This window comes from Prionailurus viverrinus, chromosome D1 (genome assembly GCF_022837055.1).
Source record: "Prionailurus viverrinus isolate Anna chromosome D1, UM_Priviv_1.0, whole genome shotgun sequence".
NCBI lineage: Eukaryota > Metazoa > Chordata > Mammalia > Carnivora > Felidae > Prionailurus > Prionailurus viverrinus.
The window spans coordinates 22,007,782-22,025,000 of NC_062570.1; the positions used below are offsets into that span (position 1 = coordinate 22,007,782).

The 17,219-nt window shown below is 43.8% G+C and overlaps 1 long non-coding RNA gene across 7 annotated transcripts in view; it reads left to right on the forward strand.

Moving 5' to 3' along the window:
• LOC125176988 (uncharacterized) overlaps positions 1-17,219 on the forward strand; it is a 33,133-nt gene that overhangs the window by 8,928 nt on the left and 6,986 nt on the right. For 2 of the 7 annotated variants that reach the window (XR_007156445.1, XR_007156447.1), the window contains exons 3-4: positions 9,029-9,123; positions 13,023-13,477. The exons of 2 other annotated variants lie outside the window; for them this stretch is intronic. This is a non-coding gene — a long non-coding RNA (uncharacterized LOC125176988). Of the gene's footprint in view, positions 1-9,028; positions 9,124-13,022; positions 13,478-13,848; positions 14,054-17,219 lie in introns of those variants that run through there. 3 more of the 7 variants (XR_007156449.1, XR_007156448.1, XR_007156444.1) reach the window with 3 other exon arrangements.

A 17,219-nucleotide genomic window follows, 5' to 3' on the forward strand; every position in this document is an offset into this window, starting at 1 on the left:
TTTATTTTAATTTTTTATTTAGTTAACACACATGTTACATTAGTTTCAGGTGTACAACATAGTGATTCCACAAGTTTAAACATTATGCTGTGCTCACCACAAGTATAGCTACCATATGTCGCCCTACAACACTATTACAGTATAATTGACTGTATTCCTTATGCTATGCCTTTTATTCCCGTGACTTACTCATTCCATACCTGGAAGCCTGTACCTGCCATTCCCCTTCACCCATTTTGCCCATCTTCTCACCCCTCCTCCCCTCTAGCAATGATCAGTCTGTTCTTTGGGTTTACAGGTCTGATTCTGCTTTTTAAGACCCAGTTCATTTAAAAAGAAGTGTTGGAAGAAGTAATGCAATAATTTTCCCTCTCTCCCATGGCTGTAGCACTTGTGGGCACTATAACACTGAATGTGGACTGTGTCAATTTGTTCCCAAATGGGGACATAGTGCCTACCTCTTAGGAAATGTATGAAGCATAGATAAGATAATGATAAAGTGCACTTAATAGAAGATAGCTCCTGGGGCGCCTGGGTGGCTCAATCAGTTGAGCATCCAACTCTTGGTTTCAGCTCAGGTCGTGATCTCATGGTTCACTTGGGAGTATAAGCCCCACGTCATCATTGGGCTCTGCGCTGATAGTGCCCAGAGCCTGCTTGGGATTTCTCTCTCTCGCTGACCCTCCCCAACTCAAAGCACGTGTGTGTGTGTGTGTGTGTGTGTGTGTGTGTGTGTGTGTGTGTGTCCATTTTCTCTCTAAAGGTGGATACATAAACTTAAAAAAAAAAGAAGATAGCTGCTCCCACCCCAAGCCCCGACCCAATACAACAGTAACAGCCTTGTGACTGCTACCTCTACACTACCGCTATCAGACTTGGGACTATCAGAACTAATCTCATCACACCCTTTTCCCTGTTTAAGTCACTCCTCACAGGAATATAAGGACCTCTTAAATGCCATGGAATTTAATAACCGTGAAACTCTGTAAATTCTCTTTTCTGATTCCATTACCCACCCCTTCAAACTCCTGTGTCCTCCAGTGTTTGTGATCAGTGATCAAAAAAACTCTCTATGTCCTCAGTTTCTTCTCTGACCCTTCTGTACACCTTCTTGCTCCTAGTAAACCCTGGCTGTCCCCAGCTTCCAGCTTCAACCCTTATAAACGAGGGCTGTAATCTTTCATTCACTTGCTCCTTTTCTGTCTTTGTAGCACTCATTGGCAAAATCACAATCCTGTTTAAATCCAACTGTCTGCTTATGAACTCTGCACCATGCAGCTGCTGTTGGTTGGAGAAAACCACAAATCAGAATGACTGGTCTGCCTATCAATTAAATGGTGATTGCTGACCTCAAGTCCCCTTGATATGGTTGAACAATCATTTTATTTCCCTCATTCATTCTCTCAGTCTCCTGCACGACTAGATTATTTGATGCCTTTGTTTGTCTCATATTAAATGAGGAAGGGGTCCAACTTTTTTTCCTTTTATTTTTTTCCTTTTATTTATTTATTTATTTATTTATTTTTTGCATCTGGATATCCTGTTGTCCCAACACTGTGGGCAAGACTATTCTTTACCAATTTAATTGTTTTGCCCACCTCTCCATCAAATATCAATTGATTGTAAATGTGAGGTTTATTTTTAGACTCTTATTTATTTATTTATTTATTTATTTATTTATTTATTTATTTTTAGAGAGAGCAAGAGAGCACAAACAGCGGAGAGGGGAAAAAGAGAGAGAGAGGGAGAGAGGGGGAGAGAGGGGGAGAGAGAGAGAGAGAGAGAGAGAGAGAGAATCTTAAGAAAGCTCCATGCTCAGCATGGAGCCCTACATATGGGACTTGATCTTACAATGCAGGGATCATGACCTGAGCTAAAATCAAGAGTTGGATGCTCAACTGACTGAGCTACCCAGGTACCCCGGACTCTCAATTCTATTCCACTGATCTTCTGTCTGTCACTTTGTCATAATCATACTGTCTTCATTACTGTAGCTTTATAGTAAGTTTTGAAATTCTGAAGAGTAAGTCCTCCAATTCAAATTCAAGATTGTTTTGGTATCCTGGGTCCCTTGTATGTCTATATGAATTTTAGCATCAGCTTGTTAATTTGTGCTCTGCCCTCCCCCTCAAAAAAGCCAGTATATATCTGGTAGTGATTGCAACTTTTCAGTACATCAGTTTCCATCTTAACAATATTAAATCTTCCAATCAATGAAAATAGAATATCTTTCCATTTATTCAGGTCTTCTTTAATTCCTTTCAACAAGTTTTGTGGTTTTCAGAGTGTAAGTTTTACACTTTTTGTGGCTAAATACATCCCTAGGTAGTTTATTCTTTTTGATGCTACTCCACGTGGAATTATTTTCTTAATTTCATTATCAGATTGTTCATTGCTAGTGTCTAAAAATCCTATTGATGTGTGTAATTGATCTTGTAGCCTGCAACCTTGTTAGCTTGTTTATTCTAATAATTTTTAGTGAATTATTTATTATTTTCTATATAATTTCTACATGATTTTCATCTAAAAAATTGAGATATTTTTAGGGGCGCCTGGGTGGCTCAGTCGGTTAAGCGTCCGACTTCGGCTCAGGTCACGATCTCACGGTATGTGGGTTCGAGCCCCGCGTCGGGCTCTGTGCTGACTGCTCAGAGCCTGGAGCCTGTTTCAGATTCTGTGTCTCCCTCTCTCTCTGACCCTCCCCCATTCATGCTCTGTCTCTCTCTGTCTCAAAAATAAATAAACGTTAAAAAAAAATTTTTTTTTTAAATTGAGATATTTTTACTTCTTCCTTTCCAATATGAATGTCTTTGACTTCATTTTCTCACCTAACTACCTTGGCTAAAAGGTAATTATCTTATTTCCTTATCTTATTTCTGATGGTAAGGGGAAAAGCATTAAGTCTTTCACCATTAATGCTGTTAGCTGTGAGTTTTTGGTAGATGTCCTCTATCAAGTTAAGGACACTCTCTACTATTCCTAGTTTGTTGAATATTTTTATTATGAAGGGATATTGGAGTGTTGGATATTGTCAAATACTTTTTCAGCTTCTATTGAGATGATCATTTGTCCTTTATTGATATGGTGATCATTTGTCCTGTATTGATGATCATTTGTCCATGATTTTTGTCCTTTATTGATACAGTGACTTATATTAATGAACTTTCAGATGTTTAAACAACTTTGTATTTTGGGGATAAGTCCTACTTGGTTATGAATTATAATCCCTTCCATATGTTGCTGGATTCAGTTTATTAGTATTTTTATCTTTTTAGGATTTTCACATCTACATTCACACTTGATAGTTAGGTACCACTAATTGCCAGCTGATTGGTCTATTGTTTTCTATAATAGAGTGGGGCACATATTGTCCCACAGTGGGAACCAATGAAATCTGGTTCTCTTTGCTGGTGTGTGTGTGTGTGTGTGTGTGTGTGTGTGTGTGTGTGTGTGTGTAAGATTTTATTGAGTAATCTCTACACCCAGTGTGGGGCTTGAACTCACAACCCCTAGATCAAGTGTCACATGCTCCACCTACTGAGCCAGCCAGGCTCCCCCTGCAGGGGTAGTTTTTGAGGTAAGTTTTTGAGGTTTGTCCTGACCCCAGGAGGGCTGTTCTTAGCTGACTCTTTCCCCAGTTCTCTCTGGTAAACTTGTTGGCTTACAATTTAGCTTATTGTCCTCATGGAGGTACCAGCCTTTTAATTGCTTACCACCAAAATCTCCATTGTTTTCAAAAGTGCCCTTAGGCTTGAACTTCCCCACACTGTGTTCCAAATAAAGTTAGTTCCCTTGATGAAAGCCTTGGCACTCTCTGTTTTTATGGCCTACTTCTCCCCTAGGGCAAAATCTTACACTACTGCTTTAGAGCCAGTGTCGGGGACAGTTGTCCAAGTATTTCAAAGTGATCTGCCTCTGCAGGGCACAGGGTGGGGGTAGTAACCATCTGATCTCCTTGGCTTGCTTCTGGCCATATGGAACCTCTGTCTGTGAGTGATGAGGGCCCCAGTGTTCTAGGCCTGTCATGCCTGGGTAGAGCCTCCGACCTACACATGGATGCTTGGTGAAGGAGGAGAGACTCCAGCCTCTTGGCAGCACTTCCCTGGAATTTAACCTCTGCCACACAGAGTTTGGAGGTATGGAAAATGCTGGTAGCCTGCCCTGCACAGAGAGATAACAGTCTGTGACTGGGAGCTGGAGAGAAAGGAAGCCCTGTCTTCATGGCCACTGCTGCCATGCAGAGTTTCTATCCAGCTGAGATGGGAGAGTGGTCAAGAGGGGGAGGGGTGTTGTGGCTTAAGTGCCACAGATTCTCCCTGTTTAAACTGAGATCTAATACACTTTTGTTGAATAAATATTTGTTTGCTTGATGCCCTTAAGACAATTTACAGGGACTGAAAGATTGGTTTTTAAGAAATAATTTTCACCAGTTATGGCTGTTTCACTGGAGAGGGCATCCGCAGAGCTCCTCACACTACCATTCCAGAAATGATCCTCTCTCTTCTTCCCTCTTGAGCAAAGCTTCTCAAAAGTGTTTCGGTATTTCACGTTCAATTCCTGTCTCCTTCCTCCTGCCCCTTGCCAAACCCGTTTTTTGTTTTGTTTTTTTGTTTTTGTTTTTAATGTTTATTTTTGAGAGAGAGAGAGAGAAAGAGAGAGAGAGAGAGAGAGAGAGAGAGAGAGAGAGAGAGAGAGACAGAGAGACAGAGCATGAGCAGGGGAGGGGCAGAGAGAGAGGGAGACACAGAATCCGAAGCAGGCTCCAGGCTCTGAGCTATCAGCACAGAGCCTGACGTGGAGCTCCAACCACAGACCAAGAGATCATGACCTGAGCCAAAGTTGGATGCTCAACTGACTGAGCCACCCAGGTGCCCCCATGTTGCTAAGTTCTATAGGCACAATCTCATTTTTATCTTACCTGAACTGGCAGCCTTATTTGACACTGTTGATCTCACCTTCGTCCTTCAAATGTTTTCATCACTTCGCTCTTAGAAACCTATACTTTTCCTGGTTCCTTGTTTTCCTCCTACCACATTTATTGCTCCTTCTCAGTCTCCTTTGCTAGTGCCTCCGAACCAGTTCTTAGACTTCTTGTCCTTTTCATCTACACTCATTTCCTTGGTGATCTCCTCCAGTCTCACAGTTTTCAATAATTCTCCATATGCTGATGGCTTTCAAATGTATATCTCCAGGAAAGGCCTCTCTTCCAAACTGCACACTTGTATCACATGCTTCCCGCTTGACATTTCCACATGGTCACATAATGGGCTTCTCAAACTGAATGTACAAAACAGCTTCTGATCTTCTCTTCCAAACCTGTTCCTTCCAGTCTTCCTCATCATTCCAGCTGTTCAAAGGCCAAAAACCATGGTATTGTCATTGACTCTTTCTCACTCTGTGTCCAAGCTATCAGCCAATCCTGCTAGAGCTACCTTCCAAATTCAAAATATGACCTCCTACAGCTTCCACTGCTGTTCCAAGTCATTATCATGTTTTGCCTAGATTATTTCAAGAACTGCTTAAGTGGTCTTCCTGCTTCCATTCAGTTACCTCTCTGACCTCATCTCTTATTGCTGCCTCCAACCTCCAGTCACACTGGCTTCCTTGCTGTTTCTTGAATACACAAGGCATGTGGATGAGCGTCTTGGATTGGCAACACTCTGCATGTTACCACACATCAATGCTAGGAGGGAGACCCATTCTTGAGGACACAAAAGTTTGCATTTGGAACCCTCTCACTTCTAGATTCTGCCATATGTGTCTCTTCCTCTGGTTCATTCTAATTTGTATCCTTTCATTATAGTAAAACTGTAATCATAAGTCCTGAGTTCTGTGGGTCATTCCAACAAATTATTGAACCTGATGGTGGTCATGAGAGCTCCCTAATTTGCAGCCAGCTGATCGGAAGTAAAGGTGGTCCTAGGGGTCCCTGAACTTGCAGCTGGTACCTGGAGTCTTGGGTACACTTGGAAGCCTGGAGGACTGTGCCCTTACCCTCAACTCTGGCTACTCGTGGTAGCACTAGAAGAAGTTAGGCAGGCATATCTAGTATCTCAGCTTGAGAAAGATGGTGGTGTCCTTCAGGCAATGATGGTTTAGAATCGCTGAGTTTCCACATGTTGCATTAGATTCTGGATGGCATCTAGAACCTCTAGGTAAACATCATAACATATATTTTTACATCTTACCTTTGCAAATTACTTTCATATTTGAGCTTCAAAACAGGTAATATCACCCTCCTTTTACACGTGAAGAAACTGAAGTGAAGGGGAAGACACTTGTCCGAAGTCACTAGACTCAAACACGGCATTCTACTTCAATGCAGAACTCCTTATACCAGAGCCCACAAGCTACAGGAGTCAGTTACAACACATATGCAGGAGAGGGCAGGGAATCTTTATGATCAGTTCTCCATTAGCACCTTTTAGGAAACTGAAGGCACCTGGGTCCCTCCAGACTTAGGATTCTCTCCCACTTGATTTTCTCCTTTGGGGGCAGTGAGATTTGGAGGAAGATATCTAGAAACTTGGGTCTTCTCCAGTTAGAGAACTACGTATTTCCTTAGAGCTCATTTATGGTCTCCTCATAGTAATTGCCTTTCCCAAGGGAGAAAATTTGTTACTCTCAGCAAGACCAAAATTGGGTATGTAAGAAATCTTTTAGTTCAGAGACTCAAGAGAACCTGTCCCACAGTTGGTATCCAAGTATCCCACTCTTAAGTGCATTGGAAGATGATGCATCATACCTACAAACCAAATGGAAAATGGCAAACATATGACCGGCTGGTTTCAAGAAGAGAAAATATAATTGGTTCTTAATAAAATATTCCCAACCTCACTCACAATACGCAAAATACAAATTAAAACTACAAGAAGATGTCATTTTTACCTATCAGACTGGCAGAGAAAATAATTCGGAAAACACATTGTGTTGTGAGATCTAGGGAAACCTCAACTGGCATCCTTATATGTTGCTGGTGAGTTTCAAAATTTGTATAACCTCTGTGAAGGGTGACTGGCAATATTTCACAAATACATATTTGCACTGGACTCATCAGCAAGTTCACTCTCAGGAATTTATTCTAAAGATGTATCTACACACAGTGTAAAGATGTCTGCTGTGGATTGCCAAGCATTGTCACAATGTCTGACAAGCCTTTCCATTAAAAGATGAGTCTATTTCCCCAGACTCCTTAAATCTGGAATGGCCCTGTGGCTTGCTACAATAAAATGTAGCAGAAGTGATGCTGTTCCAGAGCCTAACCTCAAGCGCTTTGTAACTTCCACTCTCATGCTCCAGGAATTCTGCCCTTGGACCAGTTGGTGGTTAGAGGCTGGAGAAACACCAAAGAGGCTATTAGCAAAGACTGGAGGACTGGAGGACAAACAGTTGCTGGAGGCTGGGAATGCAGTGAGAAAATGGTTATCAGAGGCCGGAGAGAGGACAACTTTGGTTGTGTAGTGATGCAGTAACTGGCAAATGGTTGCCTGGGAAAACGTGAAAGATGGAAAAGATACCTAATAGACTTTCAGAAATAGGATTAAGGAGATTTCCAGACAGAATGTTGAAAGTGCCATTTGGCTGCTTTTAACCATATGACAATGGGCAGGAAGAGAGAGATGAGCAAAAGCAAGAACTATGGCACTTAGAAGAAGAATCTCAAGGGTATCTCAAAGCCCAAGGATTAGCTGGTTTGGAAAACATAACTTTCCCCCAGTTCTCCCAGCTGGTAAAAATTTCTCAAAGCTAAGAGTCTGAGGCCAGGATGCCTGGGTGGCTCAGTCTGTTAAGAGTCCGACTTTGGCTCAGGTCATGGTCTCAGGGTCCGTGGGTTCGAGCCCCGCGTCGGGCTCTGTGCTGACAGCTCAGAGCCTGGAGCCTGCTTCAGATTCTGTGTCTCCCTTTCTCTCTACCCCTCCCACCCTCACAGTCTGTCTCTCTGTCTCTCCCAAAAATGAATAAACCTTAAAATTTTTTTTTTAAATAAAAAAATAGTAAGAGAGTCTGAGGCCAAAAATCAAATCAAGAGTATGGCTGTAAACCCTTGTTAAGACCCTGAATGATTTAAGGTAATGTCTAAAGGGCTCTCTCGACTAGAGCTTCTGAGAATCTTCAGGGTATTTTCCCACAGCAGCCTCAAACTATTGCCCAAAAGACTGTATATATAACAACACAAAGTTCCCCTACTTTGAGGGCATTATGTTAATTGGATCACTTGAATACCAGAGGGGAAGAAACAAATGCTGAAATGAGTCAGGGGTCTACCACATCAGTGAAGCTTCGAGGAGGCCAGGTGTCTGAAGGATGCCAAGATGTCCACACCAAGTTTGGGGACAAGTGACTTGCCTTTGCTACCACTCAGAGCTGCCCTACTGGTAGGCCTCTTCGGACTTTGGAGACAACATATACTACACTTAGGATTACTGCTTCAATCTGTGTATAGAGGAACAAGTTTTGAGGGGGGCCCAGAGCAAGGGCAGATTCCCTGCAGCAGGTTCTGGCTGCAGTTTCACTGGCCTTACTGCTTAGGCCATAAGACTAATCGATTCCAGGAGGCTGGTGTCATTTGTTGTGGACGCCTGTGCCATTAGTCCTTTGCAGGCTCCATTAGGAAGGCTGCAGGATAGACCTGGAGGGTCCTGTTACATGTCCGTCCTTTTAAACATTCCCAGAAGCAGATCTTAACCAATGCTGGATGGAGAGTTAGTAGCTAAATATCCCAACTTCTTGCTCCTACATGGTATAACTCTGAGATGTGTCTTGTGCCATCTCCCAGAGTTCCCTGATGGGATAAAATGCCAGGTACCCGCAACCCAGCCTTTATCGGCTTCCTTCCTTTCACTCCCACGCTTCTGTTGTCCTACTGGTAATCCTCTTCCCCAAATAAACTCCTCGCTCTCTAATCTTTGTCTCAGTGTCTACCTCTGGAAGGACCCACCTAACCTACTGACAATTAGAAGAAAGGGAGAGGGTCTTACTTACTTACTTACTTACTCACAACAGAGCTTTTGTTTTGTTTTTTTCCCAGAAAAGAAAGTCGCTATGATGCAGTACCCTGGTTTACTGACAGTTCAATGAGCTTTCTGCTGTATTGCTAGTCTGTTCACACTGTCTCCATCACAGGTAAAAGTTTGCCAGAAATCACCTGAAGCCACAGGGGTGATATAGGCTGCTGTTGTCACAGAGCTTAGGGTCTGGTGGATACCAAGAGCTTTCATTCACTGATGCTTTCTAGTAGACACTACACTAGGCATTTTATATGCATTATCTTATTTAAACCTCACTTTACAGTGAAGTTAGCTTAAGCTCAGAGAAGTTAAGTTACTTGTCCCAAATCATATCACTGGTCAGTGGTGGATCTGAACTTCAAACCTGAGATTATCTGATACCAGTTTATGCTCTAAACCTGTATTATTTTTCTTATATTAATCACCTTATGTCAGCTCTACAATTTGATGGAAAGTGTCTCCTTTTTTTAAAAAAGTTTATTCATTTTTGAGAGAGAGCGAGAGCACATGTATGAGTGGGGGAGGGGCAGAGGGAAAGGGAGAGAGAGAATCCCAAGCAGGCTCTCTGCAGACAGCACAGAGCCCATCTTGGGGCTCAATCCCACAAACTATGAGATTGTGACCTGAGCCAAAATCAAGAGTTGGATGCTTAACCGTCTGAGATACCCAGGTGCCTCAACTGTATCCTTCTTTTAAGGCAGAGTTGGACCCTCTCTCCATCTCTAGTTTTTGTCTCTCCTCCTGCCCTGAGAAGGCAGGGGATACAGTAGAGAAGTTTGGATTAGGCACTGGTTGCAGAAAGATTTGGGACTAGAAACAAGGGACAGAAATAGAATGGTGGCAGTCCTACTGCGACTGGGAAGCATTAACAAGACCCCACAACTCTCAAACATCTCTCTGCTAGATAACTTGGGCTTTTCAAGATGTGGGGGAAAGTTCCATTTCAGCGCCTTATGTAGGCAATGGAAATTCCTTGTGAAATGAATAATGAAAGAAGACAGAACCAACTTTGTATACGTACATATGCTAATAAAGGTTGTTAAAGTTAGCTGTGGGAAGAAACAATTATAAATTAATTTCAAAGACGAGATATTGGTTTGGATGAATCTGGATATTTGCCTTGATCAACAGTATCTCAGTAAAAAGTAGGGTTTTTTGTTTGTTTTTTGTTTTTTGTTTTTGAGCCTAGATTCCTGATATGAGTCAAGAGGATATGACATTCCATAAGTGTTATAGATGTGAAGATAATTTCATTTTTTGGTGGTCATTAATGGCCTATAACCAGGGCACAACCTTCCAGGTAAACATTTAACTTTGGAGCATTAATAGAAGATGATTCATTAACTTCTAAAATCATTCTTCCCTCATATGAACACTGGCTCATTAGGTTTGTAGCTTCTAAATCCATATGCTCAGACATAGGTATAATAAATTCACATATATTATTTTCACTGTGTGACGGTTTACATAAGGCCTTCCTAGTACAAACGGGGTTGTTAATTTTGCATCTCAAATTAGTTTCTGCTAACCCAACAACTAAAGCAAATTCCTTTGTGAAAAAAAGTTTCCAAGCATGACCTGGTAATTGTTTTAATGGATTTTCAATGAAGGGTGAAGTGCCATGCTATGTGCCCTGAAGGCATTCCATAAATATGTTTTGAGTGACTTTGTTAACCCACAAAGAAAAAAAACCCAAATATGTACCATTTAAATCATATTTTTTTTCTTATGGTCTCTGTCTTTACCACTCATATCCATCAACATTGAAAGTGAACAAGGGGCTGCTGCAATGGCAGATAATTGATCAATGAAGTACTCTGGGCTGGGAAGCTTTGCTTAGTCTGAGATGGTCAGTGTGTACCTGGGATCTTCCCACTCCCAAATGAGGGAGGAAGCCTAAAGTTGATCAACTAAGAGAAGTAATGTCCCCTGCAGGCTAACAGGATAATATCCCATCTATGTTAGAAAGCCTGATACTGGTATATACAATTTCCTGGTTCCCCCCCCCCTTTTTTTTAACTTTGTTTGTTTGTTTGTTTGTTTGTTTGTTTATTTATTTATTTATTTATTTATTTATTTATTTATTGATAGAGAGGAGAGAGAGTGAGTGAGTGGTACAGGAGTAGAGAGAAGGGAGAGAGAGAGAATCCCAAGCAGGCTCCGTCCCTGCTGCTGGTGCAGAGCCCAATGCAGGGCTCTATCCCATGAACCACAAGATCATGTCCTGAGCCAAAGTCAGATGCTTAACCAACTGAGCCACCCAGGCAACCCTACAATTTCCTGTTTTCTATGTAAGGAATAGATCTGTTCTGACCTTGACATTGTGGTGGATACTACTGTATTTTCAGTGTTTGTTGGTACACCTGAAATGAGAAAGGTGTATAAAACAGAAATCTTCACCTTTCCTTCTCTCAAAACTTTCATTGAGCCCTCCTGTAAGAGATATATACATATGTTTGTGCTGTACGTGTGTAACTCTTGCTTACTTATTGGAGGATTTAGGTTTTGTTGACTGTTGAGTATCATCTGAGGGCATGATCATTTGAGACCATCCACATGTCCCTTAGATTGCCAACTGGAATTTAGTAAGAAAACCCCTGAGCAGATTCTAGAGTTAGAATAAAGCTTTAATTTTATGTTCAAAAAAAGTTCAGTATGAACAACAGAACAAAGAACTTTCGGATGAAAGGAAATAAAGGGGTGCCTCCCTGACAATGGGCAGGAGAAAGAGGCCAAACAATGTGCCTATAAAGTGGTTTAGAGTTGCCATATGTCTTTAAGGCATCAGAAACCTCTGGTTTGAAGTGACATTCTTTGTATTTTTCTTAGTTAAATAACCCATTTTCTTAAATCTGCAAAGAGGGTGTACCTCTTTTCCGGTAGGAAAAACTAGAACATTCCATTGCTCCCTTTCTCACTGATGAGGAAGCTCAGGGAATTACTCAAGTACCTTGGCAGCAGTTACTAAGGTATTTACAAGCAATTGGTCTCCCTGCCTCAATTCCCAAGTCTTCTTATTAGAGAACAGCCCTTTTGTCCTGGCTCTGATTTAAAAAAAGTAGAGCTTAGGCTGGGCTTCAAATGTAGGGTTCTTCTCATTCATGAGGCATGGTCTGCCACCTGGTGGTAAGAAATAAAATGCCACTTGCTTTTTTCATCCTCTCTCTCTCCCTCCTTCCTTACCTCCCTCCCTTTCTTTAAATGTATTTATTTTGAGAGAGTGGAGAGAGAATCCCAAGCAGGCTCTCATAGTCAGTGCATAACCCAGTGTGGGGCTTGAACTCATGAACCATAAGATCATGACCTGAGCCAAAGTGTGACGCTTAACTGACAGAGCCACCTAGCCACCTCACCCTTAATTCAATTTTTGCAAACCCATCCTTAAGCCTCTGATTTAAGACTTGCTTGCTTGCCACCTGACAAAGGCTCCTAACTGGTGATAAAGATACTGACACCTCAAAGAGAATTTTCCAGCAAATATCTGGAATTCAACCATCTTAAATCACCTTTGAAGTGTTTTAGAACAGCTGGGAGAAGCAAAGGTGAGAAGGAGGGGACTTGTAAGTGTTAGGGCTCTCGTATAGAGAAGAAAAAAACAATTATACACATTCACTGATTCATTGCTGAATAGCAAAAACCTATGCTAACCATTTTGCAAACAAAGGTATATGACAACACCCCTCTTCCTTTAGTGACAAAGAGATGAGTGGATGAACCAATTAGGTTGGGAAAATTAGGGTAATTCTTGCTGCCATTTGTAAGGCTGAGGAAAGTGTAGAATCATTAGAGTCCATTAGGGGGAGTGCTAAGTCTCCAGGAAAGTATCATACCCTGGGCTAATTCAGAACTATGCCCACAATTCCTTGGGGATTTAGTCTATGTTTCCCTCACAGAGAGAGAAGATACCCCAGTACCCTTGAGAGCCTGAACTGCCAATAACCATTTCCAATACCACACATACAGTACTACAGTCCTTTCCTTATTCACCAGTCCCTATTTTTCCTTTCTGCCTAGGCTGGTCTCAAAGTATGGTCGCAGGCATCAGCAGGGTCATCACCTGGGAAACTTTTAAAAATGCAGATTCTCACACCCTACCACAGACTGACTGAATCAGAACTGGAAGCATTTTAAGATTTCCAAGTAATTTCGATGCAAGTTAAAGTCTGAGAACCACTGGTCTAGTAACCCATTGGGCATGGACCAGCAAGACTTGTGAGAGTGGAAGGGAAGAGAAAGAGCAATGGATCCTACAAGCCAGTACAGTTAGCCCCACAGTGTTCGAGGAAGCAGAGGAACACCTGCAAAGAGGGATGACAGAGTTGCAGAGGCTTTTGGCAACTCTGTGTTGTGGACACTAACCCCCAAATTCACTCTACGTCAGCTTGGCTATGGTACCATGATCTTCACACTGGAAACACAGACTCAGTCTTCAATTCATGCTACTCTAGAGAGGGAGCCGTCCAGGGAAGGTAAGATAAGCCACTGGTACCCACGCTCAGCTCCAACTCTCTCCACTTTCTTCCCATTGGACCTCCCTGGCAGTGTGGTGTAGTGATAAGCACCCCCCCCCACCCCGCCCCATGTACACTAGTGTTCAGGATGCCTGGATTTAACAGTAACCCACCAAACCTCTGGTGGCATTCTGGACCCTGCTCCCTCCTCTGTTGAATGGGGAGAATACTACTTACTAAAGGAAATGCTATTTAAATGTACAGTGTTGCTGTATATAGAATACTCAGGACAGGCATTATTCCTTTTTTTTTTTTTTTTCCATCCTTTCCCACTCTCCTCTCCCCACCCTCATCCTGTCTGCCTGAGCCTCCCTACCTGGCATTTCTAGCACAAAATGGGCACTTGATTTAAAGAAGAGTGGAAAGAACAACGTTAGCATGCTTCTGCTATTTTCCTCTAGCTGCTGCCCAGAAGTGCCAGCTCAGAGCCAGGGGCGCAGACTTTGTCAGTCTCTTCTGAAAACACACACAAAACCCCAAAAACCACAAAACACCTTTTTTAAGCCGAAAAATAATAAACTTATTCAGGTATCTGTCTGACCTCCATTCCTCCTCCCCCCCCAACGTGGGCACACAAAGAGCAGAAGCGAGGGTGTGAGTCGAGGAGGCAGGCTCCGGCTGTCCAAAGTCCCGGTCAACCTCGGCCCGGAGTGCGTCTAACTCAGCTGCAGACTCGAAGATGGGGCCTGGGAGGGGCACAGAGCCCTCCCCGCCCCCCACCTCCCCGGGTTGGGTGACTGTCAGGCCGCATCTGCTCCAAATTTATAGCTGCTCCTCCGGCCGCTGCCGTCCTCTCCACGGCCTCTTTACCAAGTGCAGCCCCAGCTGAGACCCCTCCCGCGGGGAGGGAGAGGACACACCCGCGTCGGCCCCGGGCTGGGGGCGGGGAGCAGGTGTGAAGCGGGGGTCGCAGCCGCGCGCGCGGTCACCCTCCATCGCACCGCGGAGACCCGCCTTCACCCTAACGTGTACACAATGGCGCGGGACCAGGAGCTCATTACCGGGACCCGCAGAGGAGCGGATGATGAAAGAGTTGGGAGCAAGGGAGGGCCGGCCTCCTGACCATTGCTCGCAGACCCCTGGGCCGAAGCGCGCGACAGTGGAGGGACGAGGCCTGCACAGAGGACACCGGTTCGGTAGCGGCCCGGAACCGACCCTTGCCAAACCCCTACCGTCGGTGCCAAGCTGGGCTCCCAGGGCCGGGCGGGAGAGGAGGAGCCGAGGAACAATAGAGGCCTTCGGGCTGGGGAGGGCCGGGACGCGCCCTTGGGAGCGCGCTCCCTGTGGGCGTCCCCCCCGCCCCCGCCCCCGCCCCCGCCGCTCCCCAGCCCCGGGGTCTGCTGATTGCCTATTGTCTGTCTCCCGTCCGCGCCCGCCTGGCGTCCCGGGCCCCGCCGCTACCCCCAGCCTTCAGATCGCGTAATTCATTCTCCCAGCCCGCCTCTTCGGCTCTAAATGAGCAGCTAGCAGCGCAGACACGTGCCGGGGGAAGGGTCGTCCACTGCGGAGGGAGAAGTAGGGGTGGAGGGAGGAGGGGATGCAACCAGAAGAGGCTGCACAGAAAAAGCACTAAGCCCGGGTCCAACACAGTCCCCCCCAGGAGCCAGCGGATAAGGGGACTTTCACTCGCTCCCCGCCCCCACCCCAAATGCTCTGTCGCCCCATACTGACAACGCTCTTCTCTAACCTGAACTGCCTCGGGGGAGATTCCTGTCTTTCATTATTTTATTTTTTTTCTGGGCAGTGGATGCCTTTGTCTGGGTTCTGGAACGCAGAGGTAAACGGTGGGAGGTCCAGCCGGATACTGTGTGTACCTTTAAGGTTGAGAAAGAGTGGGATATGGGAAGGGCGCAGGCAGGGATTTTAAGGAAGGGTGCTAGGTTGTGACAGCTCTTCACTTGCAGTTCCAAGTCCCCCTAATCCCTGTGTCTTCTGTCCCAGGGAACTCTTCCTAGTGTTAATGGCTTTGTTGATGCTCCTCTCTGCCACACCATTTCCTGTTCCCTGGGAGATGGGCACCTCTGAGAAAGAAGCTGAAAAGGGACCAGGAAGAGGTTTGGGATGATGAGGTCTAGTAATAAAGGTTCTCACCACTGATGGTTTGGTTCACAGGCAATTTAGAGTTGAATGGAACCACAACCTGGTGCCCATGAGCCAAACTGAGGCAACAGATACATTTTGGCCCATAAAGTATTTTTAAAACATTCTACTATGGATAAGAGCATATTGTGGATAATAAAAATACCCCAAATTAGAGAGAATAATAGAATGAAGCCCTGTATATCCATCACCAAGCCTCAGCACTTATCCATTGAAAGGCAACCTCCATCATCTATACCCCCACACTCCCCTTGTGATTTGAAAGCAAATCTTGGAAATCCTATTTCTTCTGTAAATATTTCAATGTAGTTCTAAAAAGTAAGGACTCATTACATAATGTAATGACAACACCATTATCAACCTAAAATATATCATCATCTATAACCAATGTTCAAACTTCCCCAATTGTCTCAATTATTTTTCTTCATTGGTATTGTCGTTCAAATTAGAATCCAAATGAGTCTGTACTGTGCAATGACTCTTTGAACCTGATGTTCTCCATGTAATCTCTCTCTTTTTCCCTTGCAATTTATTTGTTGAAAAACTGAGTCATTTGTTCTGTAGAATTTCCCACAGTCTGGATTTTGTGAGAATGTATCCCCATGGTGTCATTTAACATGTTCTTCTGCCCCTATATTTTCTGTAAATTGGTTGCCAGATATAGAAGCCCAATCAATTAATGTCTGGGTTTGTTGTTGTTGTTGTTGTTGTTGTTGTTGTTGTTGCAGGAATACTTCATAGGCAATATCGTTTGTCCCAAGAGTAATGGCTGCTTGTCTGTTTTGTTGTTGTGTTGTTATATTAGCATCCAGCAATGATTATTGCCCAGACCCATTATTTCATTAAGGATTGCCAAATTGTGACATTCTAATTCTGTGATTCCATCTTCATTTATTAGCTGGAATACTTCTTTTTTTTTTTTTTTTAATTTTTTTTCCATTGGTGCTTTCTGTATGGCGTGCCTTTATTGTTTTACCTATTTGTTCCCAAATGTCTAGGATGAAGGTTCCTTGCTCAGGAAACCAAGGGTAATGTTGCTGGATAATTATCAATACATTTTTTTTTCAACGTTTATTTATTTTTGGGACAGAGAGAGACAGAGCATAAACGGGCGAGGGGCAGAGAGAGAGGGAGACACAGAATCGGAAACAGGCTCCAGGCTCTGAGCCATCAGCCCAGAGCCCGACGCGGGGCTGGAACTCACGGACCGCGAGATCGTGACCTGGCTGAAGTCGGACGCTTAACCGACTGCGCCACCCAGGCGCCCCTAGCTGGAATACTTCTGTAAAGAAAACCTGTCATCAGGGTGCCTGGGTGGCTCAGTTGGTTAAGTGTCTGACTTTCAGCTCAGGTCATGATCTCATAGTTCATGAGTTCGAGCCCTGCATCGGGCTCTGTGCTGACAGCTCAGAGCCTAGAGTCTGCTTTAGATTCTGTGTCTCCCTCTCTCTGTTCCTCCCCCGCTATGCTCTTGTCTCTCTCTCAAAAATTGATGAATAAGCATTAAGGAAAAAAAAGCAAAAAGAAAACCTGTCATAGACTATTTGTTTATCCTGAGATACATTCTGAATAGGAAAGGTAGGATAAATGCTTGATTCTC